This window comes from Natator depressus, chromosome 10 (assembly GCF_965152275.1).
Source record: "Natator depressus isolate rNatDep1 chromosome 10, rNatDep2.hap1, whole genome shotgun sequence".
NCBI lineage: Eukaryota > Metazoa > Chordata > Testudines > Cheloniidae > Natator > Natator depressus.
The window spans coordinates 53,586,074-53,604,758 of record NC_134243.1 but is presented as its reverse complement, the minus strand read 5'-3'; the positions used below and the strand labels follow the sequence as shown (position 1 = coordinate 53,604,758).

Here is an 18,685-nt window from a genome sequence, read left to right as displayed (position 1 = left end):
CATACCACACCCCGTGTTTGGGGGTAGCTACCGGACAATCAACTAAGTCATTAATATGGAATGACTTTGCAGGGTGCTCTCACAAAAGAGCTTTTCTTAAAACATGCCCACTTTCTGGCCAGCACGAATCACTTTTAGGGTTTGTGTGTCTTTTCAGGGCCTCCTTCTGTAAAAGAAATTTCAGATGTTTTTGTGTCACCACAACCTGTTCCCCTGAAACACTTTTGATCACTAGGGCCCTCTACTACTGTTTATGGCAACATGTGCTTTAGAAATACTTGAAGTATAAATATATAATAATCCAGAAAGGAATCTAACTCATGGGATGTGTCCTTCACCAATCAGGGTTCTCCAATGATTTCAACATTAAGAAAAAATAAATAAATCAAAATCTTCCTACCATTCCAATGTTAAAAAAAATAAAATTTCACCTTGATAATATGATTTAATACTTAAGAGCTATGTTTATCTTCTATTTGTCCATTAATTCAGTCAAATGTCCATAATAGTTTCATTGGTGAGGTTTATATTGTTAACATTTGAAAATAATAAAACAGAGCAGGTCCACTGCACTCCTTTGCTGAAGAAAATATATTTTAATCCAATTAACTACATAAAAGGTTAGTTTAACATCAAGTTATTCCCCTCCCAGCTCTGAAGAAAGCCAAGAGGGCCAAAATGTAGGCAATCAGGAAGAAATAACTTGATATTTAATAACCTACTACATATACTTGAATGGGTTGAAGGTACTTTCTCAAGAAGTAGCCAAGCAATTGAGTATTTCTCTAAGAAAGAATTATTTGTAAATCACGATTTTCAATACCACAAGCTTGATAATGACATTAATAAAGAGCTAAGCAGGCAGATTCCATTAATTTTTAAGAAGTTACATCAAAACAATAATATGCACTTTTCATTTCGAGCTGATTACCAGAGGGGGAACAAGCATCTACCAACTTTCTTCCTGATATTTTTTTAAAAGCCGTTTTAGAATTAACAGCATCATCTTTGAAGAAGTGCTCATGAAAAACTTCCTAACTGCAAAGGTGGTTTAAGCCCTGTTACAAATTACCTAGGGAAGTTGTGGATTCTGAGTCACTGGAGGTTTTTAAAGAACAGGTTAGACAAACACCTGTTAGGGACAGTCTAATAAATACTTAGTCCTGCCTTAGTGCAGGAAACTGGAGTAGATGACCTATTGAGGTCCCTTCCAGTCCTACATTTCTAGGATTCTGTGACAGAAGTCTTGCTTCAGACCACAGAGCTAGAATAAGCGCATGGGTAAGATTGTGGCTTTAAGCCTAGCCTACTTTCTGCACTGAGGAGTATGAGGAGGAGCTGCTTACTGGCAGGATACGTTGCGCCCAGGGCACAGAAATATGGCACAGTTACTGTGGGTGCAAACTTGCACTTGCAAAAATGAAGACTTACTTTAACACCTGTCTTAAAGTCTGTCTGCAAATTATATATCATTAAGGAAAGATAAGCTATCTCCATTCCCTCCCATTGTTGCTGAAGGTTAGAACTGGTTGGGAAATGTCAGAAGTGTTTACAATATTTTGACCAGGAAAAAAAGTTGTTTTTGTTTTGTTTTTGCTATTTCTTTCCCCCCTTCCCATTTTGTGACAGTCGCATGCTCTTCTTGATGTCACATGAGCTGGCTTCCATGTGCTGAGTCCTTGCTTTTATTCGTCTTATCTTGGTTCATTAGCATAAACTATTTCCTAGGGCTGTCGACTAATCGCAGTTAACTCATGCGATTAACTCAAAAAAATGGCAATTTAAAAAATTAATCATGATTAATCGCAGTTTTAATCTCACTGTTAAACAACAGAATGCCAACTGAAATTTATTAAATATTTTTGGATGGTGTTCTACATTTTCAAATATATTGATTTCAATTACAAAACAGAATACAAAGTGTACAGTGCTCTCTTTATATTATTGTATTACAAATATTTGCACTGTAAAAATGATAAAAGAAATAATATTTTTCAACTCATCTCATACAAATATAATGCAATCTCTTTATCGTGAAAGTGCAACTTACAAATGTAGATTTTTTTTGTTACATAACTGCACTCAAAAACAAAACATAAAATTTTATAGCCTACAAGTCCACTCATTCCTACTTCTTATTCAGCCAATCACTAAGAAAAACAAGTTTGTTTATATTTAGGGAGATAATGCTGTCCACTTCTTATTTACAACGTCACCTAAAAGTGAGAACAGACGTTCACATGGCACTTTTGTAGCTGGCATTGCAAGGTATTTACATGCCAGATATGCTAAACATTCTTTTGCCCCTTCCTGCTTCTGCCACTATTCCAGCGGATATGCTTCCATGCTGATGATGCTTGTTAAAACAATAATGTGTTAATTAAATTTGTGACTGAACTCCTTGGGGGAGAATTGTATGTCTCCTGCTCTGTTTTACCCGCATTCTGCCATATATTTCATGTTATAGCAGTCTTGGATGGTGACCCAGCATGTTGTTCCTTTTAAGAATACTTTCACTGCAGATTTGACAAAATGCAAAGAAGGTACCACTATGAGATTTCTAAAGAAAGCTACAGCACACAACCCAAGGTTTAAGAATCTGAAGTGACTTCCAAAATCCGAGAGGGATGAGGTGTGGAGTATGCTTTTAGAAGTCTTACAAGTCTCAGACGATGAAAATGAACATGCATCGGTCTGCTCTGCTTTGGATCATCATCGAGCAGAACCTGTCATCAGCATGGACATATGTCCTCTGGAATGGTGGCCTCAGCATGAAGGGACATTTTAATCTTTAGAGCACCTGGCACGTAAATATCTTGCGAAGCCAGCTACAGCAGTGCCATTCGAACGTCTGTTCTCACTTTTAGGTGACATTGTAAACAAGAAGTGGGCAGCATTATCTCCTGCAAATGTAAAGAAATTTGTTTGTCTGAGTGACTGGCTGAACAAGAAATAGGACTGAATGGACTTGTAGGCTCTAATGTACAAAAAATAACTGCATTCAAAAATAAAAGAGGGTAAAACTTTAGAGCCTACAAGTCCATTCCACCTCATCTTTTGTTTGTTAAAATGTGTGACATAAGTTGTGTTTTGCTTACACATCTGATTAATATTTATTGTAAATAATGTTATATTGGCAAATTTATTGTTACTCAAACACTGAATCACTGCTAACTGGTAACTTTTCTTGGAAAATAATAAAAATCTATATCCTGTATCTCTACTTACTGTAAGTAAAACAGTAAAATATTATCTCTCTCAAACACACACACACACACACACACACACTCGCTCTTGTGCTCCTTCTGGAAGGCTAATTAGCAAAAATCTATGCCTTTAATTAGTAGTCAAATAGACCATCATAAGTCTTCACAACTATTCAATGAGGCTCTATAAACTGACTTTGAGACCAGCTGGTCATCAGAGATGTCAGGGTCATTGACGATTTCTCTTTTTTGCTTACTATGCTTCCTTCCTGAATTGCTGTAGATTTCAAAGCATACTTATTCAATTCCAGCTTTCAGCAGGTTAGGTAATTTTCTCCATATACTTTACAGTGATTCCTAGGGGCTCTGTTTGCTCCCTTTACTGCTCTGAAAGCAATATGGACCCTTCAATGTTCCCCCTTATTATAGGCAGGGGCTGGTTCTTCAGCTGCTTCTCATATCTTAGGTTGCAAGGGACAGTGTTTGGTTGGCCTTCTTCTCCCTCCAGTTCCAATCCTGATAGGATAGAATACATAAATGTGTTGTGGAATCTATAAATTAAAATACAAGACTGCAGATACTGGATTCAAGTCCCTATTCTATAATATGAGATTTTGAGACAATCTTTCCTTTATAACTAACTAAACTCTCCTGATTTCTATGTCTTGTAGATTTAGGACTATTGTCAGACCATTGTTTATCTGACTATTAAAGTTTACAGAACTCTGAAGTACCATATAGATTATATTTGGCCAATTACAAAAATAATTAGCTAGTCTCATGCATTGAAGCATTTTAGAAAGTGCCTAGTAATCATAGATAAAGGTGACAAATTTCACAGAAATTGTTAACTGTAAAAACATCAATTTGCATAGTTTGTCACAGATTAAAAGAAAGTTATTACAACTGCAGAAATGTATAGAATTTACAATGAGATTATATAGTACCTGCTCTTGTTTATACGAAATTCAAAATAAACCTGGCCAGTTTATGAAATCTGTGCCACTGTGAGTGTACTCAAAACATTTACTATGTGATTATATAGTGGTAGAGATCAAGCCCAAAATTCAACTGATGATGAAGAAAGGTCTGGATTTTTCTTATAACAAACTAGTAATGCCATAGCAGAATGAAAGAAGGACAGATCTATTTCAGAGTTTAACACAACAGGGCTATGAGCAATGTCAAAATGCATCTTGTTTAGACCTCTCAAAAGCTGGGAATTTCAGCTCCCCTCATTTTCTGTCCTCGTGGGTTTACCTTTTTAAAAGAGCCTTCCTCTACATAGACTCCTGGTAGAGGGCCCTTTAAATCTGGAAGAGACAACCAGCTGCAGCTTTCAATTGACCTTTTAACATGATACTGCTGCAGGCTGAAACTCCATTCCAGCTAGTAAGCATGTTAGTTGCTTTTATATTGTTTTCTCCTACTTCTCCTTCCTCTGATTCCGTAAGAGATGGCATGTCCTCACCTTTCCTTAACCAAGGACACAGTAAAGGGCTCTGTTGGAGCTCATTTTTTTCCTGTTACTTTGCATTTTGGTTCCAATGTGACAACCTCATCCAATTTATAACAAAAATGACATTAAGGCAATTGGTTGATGTAAACAAGACAGTTGCCCTTTTCTACTAAACCTTCTTTGTTGCTCTGGTATGGACCTTTGTCTTCATGGTAATGCCTCTCTATCACTGTGAACAATATTAGGGAAATCTGTGCTTGGAATTAAAGGAACATTATTCTCTCTCAAGAAGCTTGTTTCATCAACAAAATTGTGTCATCAGGATATCTGTAAGCACACAATTTCCATTTTATGCTTCCATTTTATGCTTTAGCAATGTTTTAACAAAACATTGCTAAAATTTATTGTAGGTAAAACAAAACAAACACTGTTAAAGGCACTTTTCATGAAAACATTGCAGAGCGCTTTATGAAAAATATTATAAAAATTTCTAAACAAACAGTTTACAGCCTCTATAGCCACAAATCTATGTAGAAAGACTTTTTTTTATTAATCAAAATATTGGGAAGGCTTATCAGTTTTGGCAGACACTGGAAGAGACTAAATTCTGTAGCTTATCTGTCCATGGTGCGCACATTCTTACATATAGTCTGTCAGTGTAAGTTACACACACACACAAAACTACATTAATAGAATGTTAAATAAAGTCAACTACTCAAAAATTAGGAAACACCTGAATTAAGGTTGCTTGTGCAACCTGAATTCAGCCCCTTTGTGCATGTGCATTATGATACAGTCTTTAATTACATGATCAAACATTTTTCCATAGGATCCCAGCCTCATTCACTGCACAGAATGAACATCTATGCAATATTTTCTTTTTTCCGCATTGTTCAGCGAGTGTCCCCATGCCTTATTTACTTCATACTATTCAAATCCTGCTCTGAAGTCAGGATTATTATTTTCCTCCTGGGCTTTCCCCTGGTGCTCATCACTATAGTAGCTGAGTGCCTCACAAATATTAATTAACTGATCTTCACAATACCCATGAGATCAGGGTATGGCATTATCCCCATTTTACAGATGGGGAGCTGAGGCAGAGAGAGAGCAAGGACAAAAGTGTCCGCTAATTTTGGGTGCCCAACTTGAAACACCTATGATACAATTTTTCAGAGTACTTAGCATTCTATAACATTTCGTCTGTTCAAAGCATGGCTCACATTGACATCAGTTGCAGCTGTGAGTGCTCAGCACATCTGCAAATCACACCCCATGATCTCGAGTCAGGCCCCAGAAAATGACGAACATACAGCCAGTGTCACCGGTGAAAACTTTAGATTAAGTGACTTGCCTAGCATCATAAAGGGCCTATGTGGCAGAGGCAGGGATAGAATCCAATTCTCCAGGGCAACATTTAACTGCCTGACCCTTGAGGCCATCCTTTCTCTTCCTGCCTCAGTTGCCTGCCTCATTCACTACACACTTTCCAGCTTCTGCAACAAATAAGGCAAGGGTCCTACAGACAACAACTTCCTTCATTATACAACCCTGATTCATCCCCAGAGAAGGCCCCTTGAAGTCAATGGATCAACAATACTATACATGAGATGAGAATTAGCACTATTCTTGTATGATTTGGTTTGGTGTTCTTACCAGGCCAGTTGCTATGAGTTTCTCCATTATGATCTCTTGCCTCTTGTTGGGTCAGCCCATTTGTTAACATGCAGTAAGATTGCCACGGCTTATGTAACAGAAAAAACGGAACCCAAAACAGAGCAGCACCAGTGACAGCTCAACTGCTGCGGCAGTTTAACACTCCAGGGGTCTGGGTGGCTTTACTAACTTATTTAGCAAACAGAATGTAGGAAGCCCAAATAAAGATTCATTTGATGAATATCACTATTTCACCCATTAGCTTTCTGTTGCCATCGGCAGTAGGCATGCTGTTAGCTTGTTAATAATTTTAGTCCGTTTCTTTGGTTCGCTACACTTAATTGTTGTCAACTAGAAAGCAAAATTAAATTCTTATTTTCTTTGTGAGGACCTTGTGCTCAGCATTTCAAAGCTACTCAAATGACAGATGCTAATTTCTGTTTTTTGTTTACAGTTACCCCTCGAGAATGAGGCAGGAAACGCCGACATTTTTTTCTAATATTTTTACCTCTCTGTCTCGACTCTTTATAAGGGCAAGATGCTCAGTTCCAGAATTGATTTAGTTCTGGTTTTGAATCTCAAGCATATTGAATGCCTGGGATGATGGATCGATGACCAGTGCACTGATCTGAAAATGTTTAACTGTCACCAAATGTAGCACTGTGGATACAAGCTCAAACCCTTAGCTCATTTGTCCTTGTCGATCCATCTGCCGCACTGCTCTACAAGAAGAAGGCTATAGTTCTGACTGGTACTGAAGTTGTTTTAAAATTATCTCACTTGCCATTCTTGAGGTCACAGCTCTTCTTCATTTGGGAACATCAGTAAATAGCTTATCAAATACAAGCCAGTCAGAGCCCAGTTCAGTTTAGATTAAAAGAAAACACTTATTGGCAATTACAAGAAAAGAAAGGAAACAGGAAGAAAAAAAAAAGTTAATGCTTGGACCCCTTAACCTAGATACTACTTAAGGACCCTAAAATATAACATGATAAATCCAAGTTATAGGTTGTAAGATGACTTGTTATACATACCACTGCGGAGATTTGTATGGCATGTGACAGCTGGTCAGAGACGCAGCCCCTTTGGTAATCTCTTCAGAGAAAGTAGGGCCATGAGCCTAAAACTCCAATTCAGAGATAGGCTGGTTTTCCTTAGGTTTGAAGGTGATACAAATGTCAGCACATGCCAGAGCTGGATTGCACAGTCCATGTCAATGGTGAAGCTGAGCCCATCTTCCTAATTGAATAATCTATCCACTAAATTTAGCCCCTTTCTGCCCATGGCACATCCATCAGCAGATCGTGACTTTCTTACATTTGTTATTCAATGCATTTGGTGACATTTTTGCACTTAAAAAAAAGAAGTTATGGATTTTTTTTAACTTTATGGACAAACAGTTCTCTGCCAGTATTCAATATTCGAGCTATGTTAGATAGCCATGACCAATCAAATAAGTAACATGGCATTGTTTCTGCTCCTAGAACATAAACCATAGTCAACAAGATATAAAACTTGAATTTCAGTGCAGAGGTCAAAGAAGTGTCATGGTTTTGTCTGTTTGTGAGGTGCACCAAATTAAAGGGAATTGCACTTGCCAATTCCAGGGGTGAATTCGATCTTAATTCAAAATTCAATCTTATCCTAAATTAGTATTAGCTGGTGGCTAAAAGGAAAAAACACGGATATAAAAAGGCCTAAGATAGCTAGCTGTGAACTGAAATTATGTCTTAGACTGATCTGTAAAAAAACCAATACAAACATTATCTTACTGCCAAGATAAACAAATGAGACTGCTTTCAAACTGAAACAACAAATCACAACTAGCCTACTTGTGGAAGGAACAAATCAAACATCTCCAATGAGTCCCCATAAAGCAGGTTTATGCTTTCAACATTAGATTGGTGGCATTTTTATAGCACAGATAAAATAGGAAAAATCTCTGTTTAAAAATTCATTAAATTTTCAGAGTGGTGATGGCTAGAAATGATCACATACTGGTATTCCGATGGTATGTTCTGATATCATACTATGATATCACTGCTTAAACCCAAATTTATAGTTATACCCTTGAAAGTAAAGTTGTATTCATATAAAAAATGATACATCTTCTGGAAATTCAGACAATGCAATTTTACCTATTTCTCTGTATTTAATATCCAGTACATTGAAGGCATAGACTTAATTCATATTAAACATTTTTAACTTTCAATACACAAAATCAAGATAGCTGCAAATGATTTTATTCAGATTGACTCTGTGACATAAGGTAATAACTAAAAGTGGCTCAAAATGCAGGGTGCCCAAGCTCTTGGGGCAAGCATTGGGGTTTCTTTATGCAATAGCCTGCATCAGGCTGCACGTCTTGGCTAGGCTACTCACTAATGCAATCTTGTTAGCCCTTGGATAGTTAAGCCTGCTCTGTGCTTCAATACTGCAAGGGGCCAGGTCAGCGACAGCTTGGGAAGGTTGTTGCATGCTCCCTTTCACTACAGTCCGTTTGTGTCATCTGTGACAAAGTTCCTCCTCTGCCTTGGTGGGTCCTGTGCTTATTGGCGGATTTTCTCGCCTCAGAGGTTCATGGCAGCCCTCAGTTTGGCCACTTTTGTGGCTCAAATCTGCCATTCACTCAGTTATCCTCATCGCTGGCCGGCATGGGGAAAGGAAGAAGAACAATCCCTTCAGTTTCTGCTGATCCACCTAGTGGATTGGGGAACAGGCCAGAGACCTTCCCCTCTGGTGGAACCCACAGTCCAGTTCAACTCCTCTGGTATCAAGTAGGGAGTTGGGGGGGATGGCGGGCGTGACAGCTACAACTCCCTGGGCTACTTCCCCATGGCCTCCTCCCAACACCTTCTTTATTCTCACCATAGAACCTTCCTCCTGATGTCTGATAACGCTTGTACTTCTCAGTCTTCCAGTAATACGCCTTCTCACTCTCAGCTTCTTGCGCCTCTTGCTCCCAGCTCCTTGCACGCATGCCACAAACTGAAGTGAGCTCCTTTTTAAACCCAGGTTCCCTGATTCACCTGCCTTAATTGATTCTAGCAGCTTCTTGATTGGCTGCAGGTGTTCTAATCAGCCTGTCTGCCTTAATTGTTTCCAGAAAGTTCCTGATTGTTCTGGAATCTTCCCTGTTACCTTACCCAGGGAAAAGGGACCTACTTAACCTGGGGCTAATATATCTGCCTTCTATCACTCTCCTGTAGCCATCTGGCCCGACCCTGTCACACACCCTTTAGGTGTTACCTTGTTTTGTTGTCTGAAGTTATAATAAAGCTGCAGCCACTTGGCTAAATCTGTTGCTTCCATCCATTACCACTGCCATTTGCCATTTATTTACAGTGATGTCAAACACAGTAAGAGGTTGTCATGAGGAAGCATAAAGAATTTGAGTGACTGAGCAAAAAGCAAAGCACCCCTTAACAAAATGGAAAGCTGTTTTTGTAATCCAAAACTCATTACAACAACACACACCTCTGTATCACCTAAGGCTGGGTAACCTTTCCAGACTCCTGATATAAAGCTCTGTTGGTGTGAGGCTAAATTTCCAAGCTGATTGGTTAAACCCTATTTAAACTCAACTCTTTTTTGTAAAGCTGTAAATGAAATAGCTAAAGTTAAGGCAAGGACATCAGTGTGCATTGCCTGAATTGAACAAACTGCTATCCTTGATCTGTACATCACTGTCTATGATTAATTTGATCGATGCAGGGAAGGGAAGAGAGAAAGAGAAGGTGCGCATATATTACATCTGGGGGCTGTTTGAATGTAGTGCATGTATGTTGCATAGAGAAACATATTCCTAGTACAAGAGTCCTAGGTTCTGGAAGGAAAGAGGCGAAGAGTCAGCACAAGAAGAAAGGAAGTTAAGTGAGACTAAGAATAAAGACCCCTGAACCTATTTATTTATTTAGATTTATAATTATATGTCCCCATGCACAGACTAAGTCAGAGGTTCTCAAACTGGGGGGACAGGCCCTCTGGGGAGGGCATGGAATGTATTGGGGGACATTTTGACATTTTGCCCACAGCAGTGAATAACTAACAAAGATGAGGAGTAATTGTGGCACCTTAGAGAATAACAAATTTGAGTATAAGCTTTTGTGGGCTACAGCCCACTTCATCGGATGCATGCAGTGGAAAACATAGTAGGAAGATTTTGTATACACAGAGAACATGAAACACTGGGTGTTACCATACACACTAGAACGAGAGGGATCAGTTAAGGTGAGCTATTACCAGCAGGAGAGAAAAAAAACCTTTTTTAGTGATAACAAGATGGGCCATTTACAGCAGTTGACAAGAACATGTGAGGAACAGTAGGGGGGAAGAAATAAACATGGGGAAATAGTTTTACTTTGTGTAATGACACATCCACTCCCAGTCTTTATTCAAGCCTAATTTAATGGTGTCCAGTTTGCAAATTAATTCCAATTCCGCAGTCTCTCGTTGGAGTCTGTTTTTGAAGATTTTTGTTGAAGAATTGCGACTTTTATGTCTGTAATTGAGTGACCAGAGAGACTGAAGTGTTCTCCGCCTGGTTTTCAAATGTTATAATAATTCTTGACATCTGATTTGTGTCCATTTATTCTTTTATGTAGAGACTGTCCGGTTTGGCCAATGTACATGCCAGAGGGGCATTGCTGCACATGATGGCATATATCACATTGGTAGATGTGCAGGTGAACGAGCCTCTGATAGCGTGGCTGATGTGATTAGGCCCTATGATGGTGTCCCCTGAATAGATATGTTGACAGAGTTGGCAACGGGCTTTGTTGCAAGGACAGGTTCCTGCGTTAGTGTTTTTGTTGTGTGGTTGCTGGTGAGTATTTGCTTCAGGTGGAGGGGCTGTCTGTAAACAAGGACTGGCCTGTCTCCCAAGATCTGTGAGAGTGATGGGTCGTCCTTCAGAATAGGTTGTAGATCCTTGATCATGCGCTGGAGAGGTTTTAGTTGGGGGCTGAAGGTGATGGCTAGTGGCGTTCTGTTACTTTCTTTGTTGGGCCTGTCCTGTAGTAGGTGACTTCTGGGTACTCTTCTGGCTCTGTCAATCTGTTTCTTCACTTCAGCAGGTGGGTATTGTAGTTGTAAGAACGCTTGATAGAGATCTTGTAGGGGTTTGTCTCTGTCCTCAGATGGTGCTGTGCCTCTGACCCTAGATGGCACTGTGCATTTTGACGGATTTCTGTTAAGTTTGCATAGCATTATACAAAGTCATTGCCATCCATATGTCAATCCATTTGCCTCAACGTAGTGTGCACATTTATCTGTGAGCATCGATCATAATCTCAGTTTTGCTTTTACTCTTATTTCAATGGACCATTGGCTCTATTCAAATAGACGGCTTACTGTTTTTAATATTTAGTGAGAGTTTGTCATAAATATAAAGGGAAGGGTAAACACCTTTAAATCCCTCCTGGCCAGAGGAAAAACGCTTTCACCTGTAAAGGGTTAAGAAGCTGGGATAACCTTGCTGGCACCTGACCAAAATGACCAATGAGGAGACAAGATACTTTCAAAGCTGGAGGGGGGGAGAAACAAAGGTTCTCTCTGTCTGTGATGATGCTTTTGCCAGGAACAGAAAAGGAATGGAGTCTTAGAACTTAGTAAGTAATCTAGCTAGATGTGTGTTACATTCTGTTTTGTTTAAATGGCTGATAAAATAAGCTGTGCTGAATGGAATATATATATATATGTATATTCCTGTTTTTGTGTCTTTTTGTAATTTAAGGTTTTGCCTAGAGAGATTCTCTATGCTTTGAATCTGATTACCCTGTAAGGTATTTACCATCCTGATTTTACAGAGGTGATTCTTTTACTTTTTTCTTCAATTAAAATTCTTCTTTTAAGAACCTGATTGCTTTTTCATTGTTCTTAAGATCCAAGGTTTTGGGTCTGTGTTCACCTATGCAAATTGGTGAGGATTTTTATCAAGCCTTCCCCAGGAAAGGGGGTGTAGGGTTTGGGGAGGATTTGGGGGGGAAAGACGTTTCCAAACGGGCTCTTTCCCTGTTATATATTTGTTAGACGCTTGGTGGTGGCAGCAATAAAAAGTCCAAGGGCAAAAGGTAAAATAGTTTGTACCTTGGGGAAGTTTTAACCTAAGCTGGTAAAAATAAGCTTAGGGGGTTTTCATGCAGGTCACCACATCTGTACCCTAGAGCTCAGAGTGGGGAAGGAACCTTGACAGAGTTGCATGTTGATTTTTGTTTTAATCAATATATGTACTTGTGTGTGGGGAGGGGCATAAACCACAACAGACACAAAGAAGAGGTGGGCGCGATCAAATAAGTTTGAGAAGCATTACTCTAAGTACACTGTCAATTATTTAAAATTACAAAATCAAACTGCATCATCATCAGCTCACCCCTTCCACCCAGCTGCGGAACATACTAAAACACTAGCACGCCCAGACATCGGCCTACACCTTCATCTTACTTCAAACGCCAACTGAAATAATTTGGCCTTACAGATTGCCCTGAAATTTGGCAAACGCAAGCTAGTTCGAACTGGGGTTGGAGGCCAATCCACAGCTCTGGGATCCTTATGGAGACTGCCCTGCCAGGCAGTACATGCTGTATTCTAGTTCACATTTCACTGCTGATGTAGCTTTGTAAAAAAGAGTATCATATAAAGCACTTTTCATAAGTGAGTTCATTAGATAGGTCTCGGTACTTTGCACATATATGGGAGCAATCTCACTTCCATCTCCATATTCACAAAGATCCTCAGACACAGCACAACTGGTACGGTTTTCACTGCACAGGGGCACTAGGCAAATAGAGGAGGGGGAGGCAGGTTTAGTGAAGATTGCATAGAGGTCTGCCTACGGGCTCCCTGCACTTCACAGAGTGGGACTTGGGGAGGCAGGAACAAGATGGAGGAGGGGGTGGAACAAACATGCAGCCAGTGAATGGCTAATGAGAGCAGAGTTCAGGAGCAACTGTGGCATAAGGGTTGCTGTGGTGCCCATGGAGTGACTCCACTGCCACTCTGTGGCTTGGGGAAGGAATCCTTCTCTCCAGTGGCACCCCCTTCCAGTATGCCTGCTGACTCAGGGTTGGCATGGGGAGAATATTTGTCCTATATTACCTTTCACCAGAGGCCTGCAAACTCTTTACAGTTAATTGACGCCCCTGCCCAATAGGTGTTAAGTCCATTTTCAATATGGGTAAATTGAGTCACAGAACTTAAATGGACTTGTCTGAGGTAATACAGCAACCCAGTAGCAGAGTTAAGCACAGAACCCAAGACCCCTGCAGCTTCTTCAGAGTCACTGAAAAACCTTTCCTGTCTTGAACTCTAAAATATACAAGTGGAAAAATCTCTTCAGACCCCCCCCCCCCCGCCCAACACTCACTCACCATATTCATTAATGCATTCCAGAAACAGAGTACGGGGTAGGGAAAAGAGTAGCCCCAAATACTCACTTTTCCGGTTGTTTCCAACAGCAATACTGTTTTCAGATTTATGTTGTCACATTGCTTAGCAGCAGGCTCCCAGAAGCTGCAGAAATAGTTCCAGTCCTGTCTACCCTGTAAACTAGATAACAACAAGAAAGCATTGGAACGGTTGCCTTTCCTTCAATCAATTAAAGGGCACATGTAAGGGAAGAGAGACATTGTTATAAAATTATCTGCAATTTCACTACTAACCAGGCTACTGTAGCTCTGCTGTGCTGTATTGGTAGAAACAGCTTCCAGTTAGAAATATTTGCAAATGCACAAACAAAATTACTGAAGTCAAATAACTTCTGTTTTTATCTATTTTTGAGGACTTTTTTTTAAACACAAATTAGTAAAAAATACAAGGCTCTTGATTTTCTTGGCACTGAGAGATCCAAATTTACATTGTGTGCACGGTTTTTTACAAGGTGGAAAAGGCAGAGATCTGAATCAATCCCCCAAAATAGACCTTGGGCTACATGAAAAAAATCTATACACCTGTGTTGAATCATTATAGAAACCGGGCTCATATAGCAGGGAAATGTCTTGGGAGAAAGCCTTAAATTGTATTTTCACAGAGATAAGAACCTAGTATAACTAATCACACTTCTGTTTAACTTTAGAGAGAATATTTTCACAACCTCCCATTTATTGAAAAGAAAATGGGATCTTATTCATTTTTTGACTGAGCTGTCTAACTTTGACTATTAGCTCATTAAAAGCTCATTTTATAGCACTAACTTTCATTAAACGAATAAATTCCAGGCAAAAAAAAGGATGCAGAATTTTCATATGAGAAGAATCAAGACATGTAATTCTCTTTTCTTCTGTAAAGTTAATTACAAGATGTCCCTACACAACTTTTTTTAAAAAAATCTCCTGTTACAATTGGAAAATAGAGACTAAAACATCCTAACATCAATTAACCATTATCTGTAAACTCAGGTATCAACCTTTTAATTGATATTTTGAAAACAACTAACGTGTACCTGAACATCGGAATACTGGCTTTTGCTAGTGACACAATTAGCTCTTTATCCAAGTATCAAAAATGTGTTATACTATAAGGCTGAAGGGAAAACATTTCATTCTGAGTGCGGCTTTTTATATTCTCTTCTCTCAAGTCATCACCATTACAGGTAAATTATATTAAAATACAATTTTTGTAGACAATGGAGAATCAAAAGATGAATCAATGAATGTGTCAAAATAATTTTGACTTAGTAGTTGATATGAGAGAAGGTCACTTTTCAGAACCTCAAGTCCTTATCATATAGGGCCTGATCCTACAAAGAATTAAGCATATATGAGTAGCCTCACTGACGTCATTGGGACTCTTCACATGAGTAAAAGTTACCCATTATGCTTAAGTCTTTATGGGATCAGGCTCTTAGAATATATAAGCTGAAATCCTAACCCTGTTGAAAACAAATTAGAGTTTTTTCATTGACTTCAATGGGGCCAGGATTTCACCCATGTAATCCTTTCAATCCTTCAATTTCTGATAGTAAATAAGAAAAAGAAAACTTCAGGAGAGACCAACCCACAGTAGTTTGAGCTACTGCTGCTGCTAAGCAGGCTAAAATCATCAGTTTTATTCATTCCACTTTTTTCCCCCCCCAAAAGAGGATACTATTTACTTTTCAGGCGTTCTAAAAGATAACCTCAATTTTATGTTAAAAATGTTCTGATAATCCAGGTTTACTCTAGCAAGTGCACAATACAATTAATATATCTTGCATATGATTCAAAATACAAGTCTCTGATTTTTCCTCTTCTGACATTTCCACAGTATTTCCATATCAGACCGATTTGAATCTTCAGCTACTTTGATTAATCAGTTTCTCAAGCTTAACTGTCTAAGATAGTACATCCTCTGGACCAGGACCAGCTCTAGGCAAACCAAACCTATGCTTGGGGCGGCACAATTCCAGGGGTGGCATTCCGGTTGGGTTTTTTTGAGATCTTGGAGGTTGGGTTTTTTTTTCCCGCTTGGGGTGGCAAAAAGCCTAGAGCCAGCCCTGCTCTGGACATATTGTCTTATACAAATATCAGCTCATCAACAGGCTTTTAGCTTTATCTGGCAGAGGAAAAATTAATTTTTTTTGCAAAAGTAACAACCAAACTATTGCATGTTCATGCAACTCCAGACACTTTACTTTTTCATATCGAATAGATCTGCAATGTTTTATTCATTTTTTTTTAAAAACCCTTGTTTTGAATGTTTATACAATTTTAAAAACTTATGATATTGACAAAAAAACCCTGCAACATGAAGAGACACATTCCCTGGAGGCCTTTAAGATATCAGAACAACACAGGGTGTTTGTGTGTGTGTGCACGCACAGGCGCACACACACTTTAAGGAAGAAGGACTTAAGCAATATTTTTTGCTACAGAACTGCACACATTAGCAGAGGAAAGAAAATTAATGTATTGATGCTGTCTGAACTCAGGTGATACTGTTTTAAAAGAATATAAAACAATGGAAATTATTCTTTGACCTTGCTCTGGACTTTGAAGACTATAGTTTGACTTGATTTGACAGCAAAAGTCTAGCTACAGTTTCATTGCCAGGCTTCATTCCAATACTTGATCAACTTTCCACATACAGTTCCATCTTCAAAAATAATAAAATATCAGTTTAAAACAAACAGTCACACTGCATGAAGCTAAAATACCCTAAATACAAAAACCCCAACCAAATCAGCACACACCGATTAACATACCATTCGACAAAGCTTTTCATCATGAGCATGATGGGATCTTTCAGGGTTAGCACAGGATGTGGAGATGGAACAACATCGTGGAGCCATCTCTGAAAATTCACAGCATAAATCCAGGTCTCTTATTGATTTTAGATTTTCCCCCAGAGACGCAATTGCTTTGAAATCTCACTTTGCTAAATGAAGCACGTTGCCACTCTCCTGATCATGTAACAAAATCCATTTGGCGGTACGTGAGATTTCTCTGTGAACACTGGGAACCTTCTGTTGTTTTAAATGATCACAGAACCTTTGTTCCCACTTGACCAACTCCTTATAAGTGAGTAGTTCAGACACAAAAAAGGAGGTTTACAAGCTGCCTCCTCAGCATTCTATAATTGATCCATGTACTGTAACTTCAAGTAACTGCACTGCATTTAAACAGTCCATCTGTGTGTCTTACAGGTAGCTTCTCGGGGGTGCCAGGGTGAGTGGGAAAAGGGATGGATAGACTCAAACAGAGATTCTGAAACATGCTGAAGCCTGCGCTTAGCTGGCTGATCAGCTGTGCATCGTGAAATGCCAGCAGAGCAATCTGACCTCTGTAGAAGAGAGGACGTTAAGGAAAGGAAACATGACCAGGGGAAATTTTCTGTATGACTTAGTAGCTGGGGAAAAAAATAATATTTTGCAACATACAGCTCAATACTTTCAAAATAACCTTTCTATGAAACAGAAAAATATATAATCTAAGGGGTTTTTCTTAAAAAATAATTACTCAATCTGCTAGTTATCTGCAGACAAAAATAATTAAACTGTCTTTCCTGTTTTTCTGAGATGCTTTAAGTGGAAAATATGATGATTATACGATGAGTTGTCACTCAGCTACAACCCACTCACTCCTATTACTCAGTACAGCTGCTTTAATATTCAGTCAGCTCAGCTGCCTTTTATATTCATTACATTCAGGCATTCTCAAATGTCCCTTATCAAATAGGACAGGTTCTGCCCTCACTGGCCTACAAGGATTTGTCCCCTTATTGTTTTGTTGTGAACTAGGATTGAATATGGAAGAGAATAGGAAACCTATTTCGTTATTTGGATTTCTGCATTATGTATATTTTTGCTGTGGCCTTCCTTTAGATCTGCAGAACACTAAGGGTGTGTGGTATGGTGCTGCATGTCACATACTGAAAGTGACTGTACTCTGTGCAAAATAGGAAAAAACAACAACTTTTCCCTATCTGCTTTCAGCAGGTAAAGAGATTTAAGATATAAAAGGTATTTCCTCCACCTGTCCCTGTGGTTCCAACCCTGGATATAACTTGGTTGATCAACATCTTTACAGCTAAATATCTTCTTAATACCTTGAGAAAACTTCCTGGTCCCACTGTTATCTGATACCTGTTTGCCAAAGGCAGGCTTCATTGTCCCCCTAGCCACCTGAGCAGCTATGGGTTAGATCTTCCTAATTCAGACGGAAGAATTAAAAGAAAGTTGATGTGGACCCAAGGACAAGTTCTCAAGTTGTTTGTGGATGCTCCAACTTTATTTGAACTTAAACCATCAGCTGATCTGGGTAAACCACACAGCACAGCTTCTGGCAGTGCCATTCCACGGTCGATATTCAGCTGGCCACAATGGCCTCAGATACAATTTTGTTTATTTATTTTTAAAGTGGAATGCAATTTAAACTACTCTCCACCACATGCAACCTACTGAGAGACAGGGCCTGGATGCCAGACTTCTACATGGAGTTGGGGAGACGAGAAGAACTGAGATGAGGACAGCCTCAAGCTGCACCAAATATTGAAGTTCGCCCTTCACCAGGCTGTGCCAATGCACAGGACCAATGCCTAAGCAGCCCTCCAACTCTCTCAGCTCAACCTTTGCTACCCTGCAGTCCACACAGATAAATCTTCACAAGTTTCAGCAACTTTGCTCTGTGAACCCAGGAACTAGACTTCCTGGTTGCCAAGAAGCCAGCAAAAAGACCCACATATCTGTTTGCCAATTCTGCCTACCCAGAAAAAAATCCCTTCCATGTCCCAACATGGTGACGGGCCAAGAAGTTAATGTACTGGGCAATCCAGCATACCCAACTTAAGGGTGAGGCTGAGTAAGTGTACCAAATACTGGCTTTCTATACCAGGAAGCCTCTCCCCACATCTTGCCCACTGAGATCCCAAAAGACAGACTAATGTCACGTAACCA

At 39.3% G+C, this 18,685-nt stretch overlaps 1 protein-coding gene across 1 annotated transcript in view; it reads right to left on the bottom strand.

Annotated features, from left to right (window-relative positions):
* The window catches only part of OTUD7A (OTU deubiquitinase 7A), a 247,108-nt gene that overhangs the window by 168,038 nt on the left and 60,385 nt on the right, over positions 1 to 18,685 (bottom strand). Inside the window, exon 2 of the mRNA XM_074966182.1 lies at positions 13,752 to 13,863. The gene's annotated coding sequence lies outside the window, so the exon portion shown is untranslated. The remainder of the gene's footprint in view (positions 1 to 13,751; positions 13,864 to 18,685) is intronic.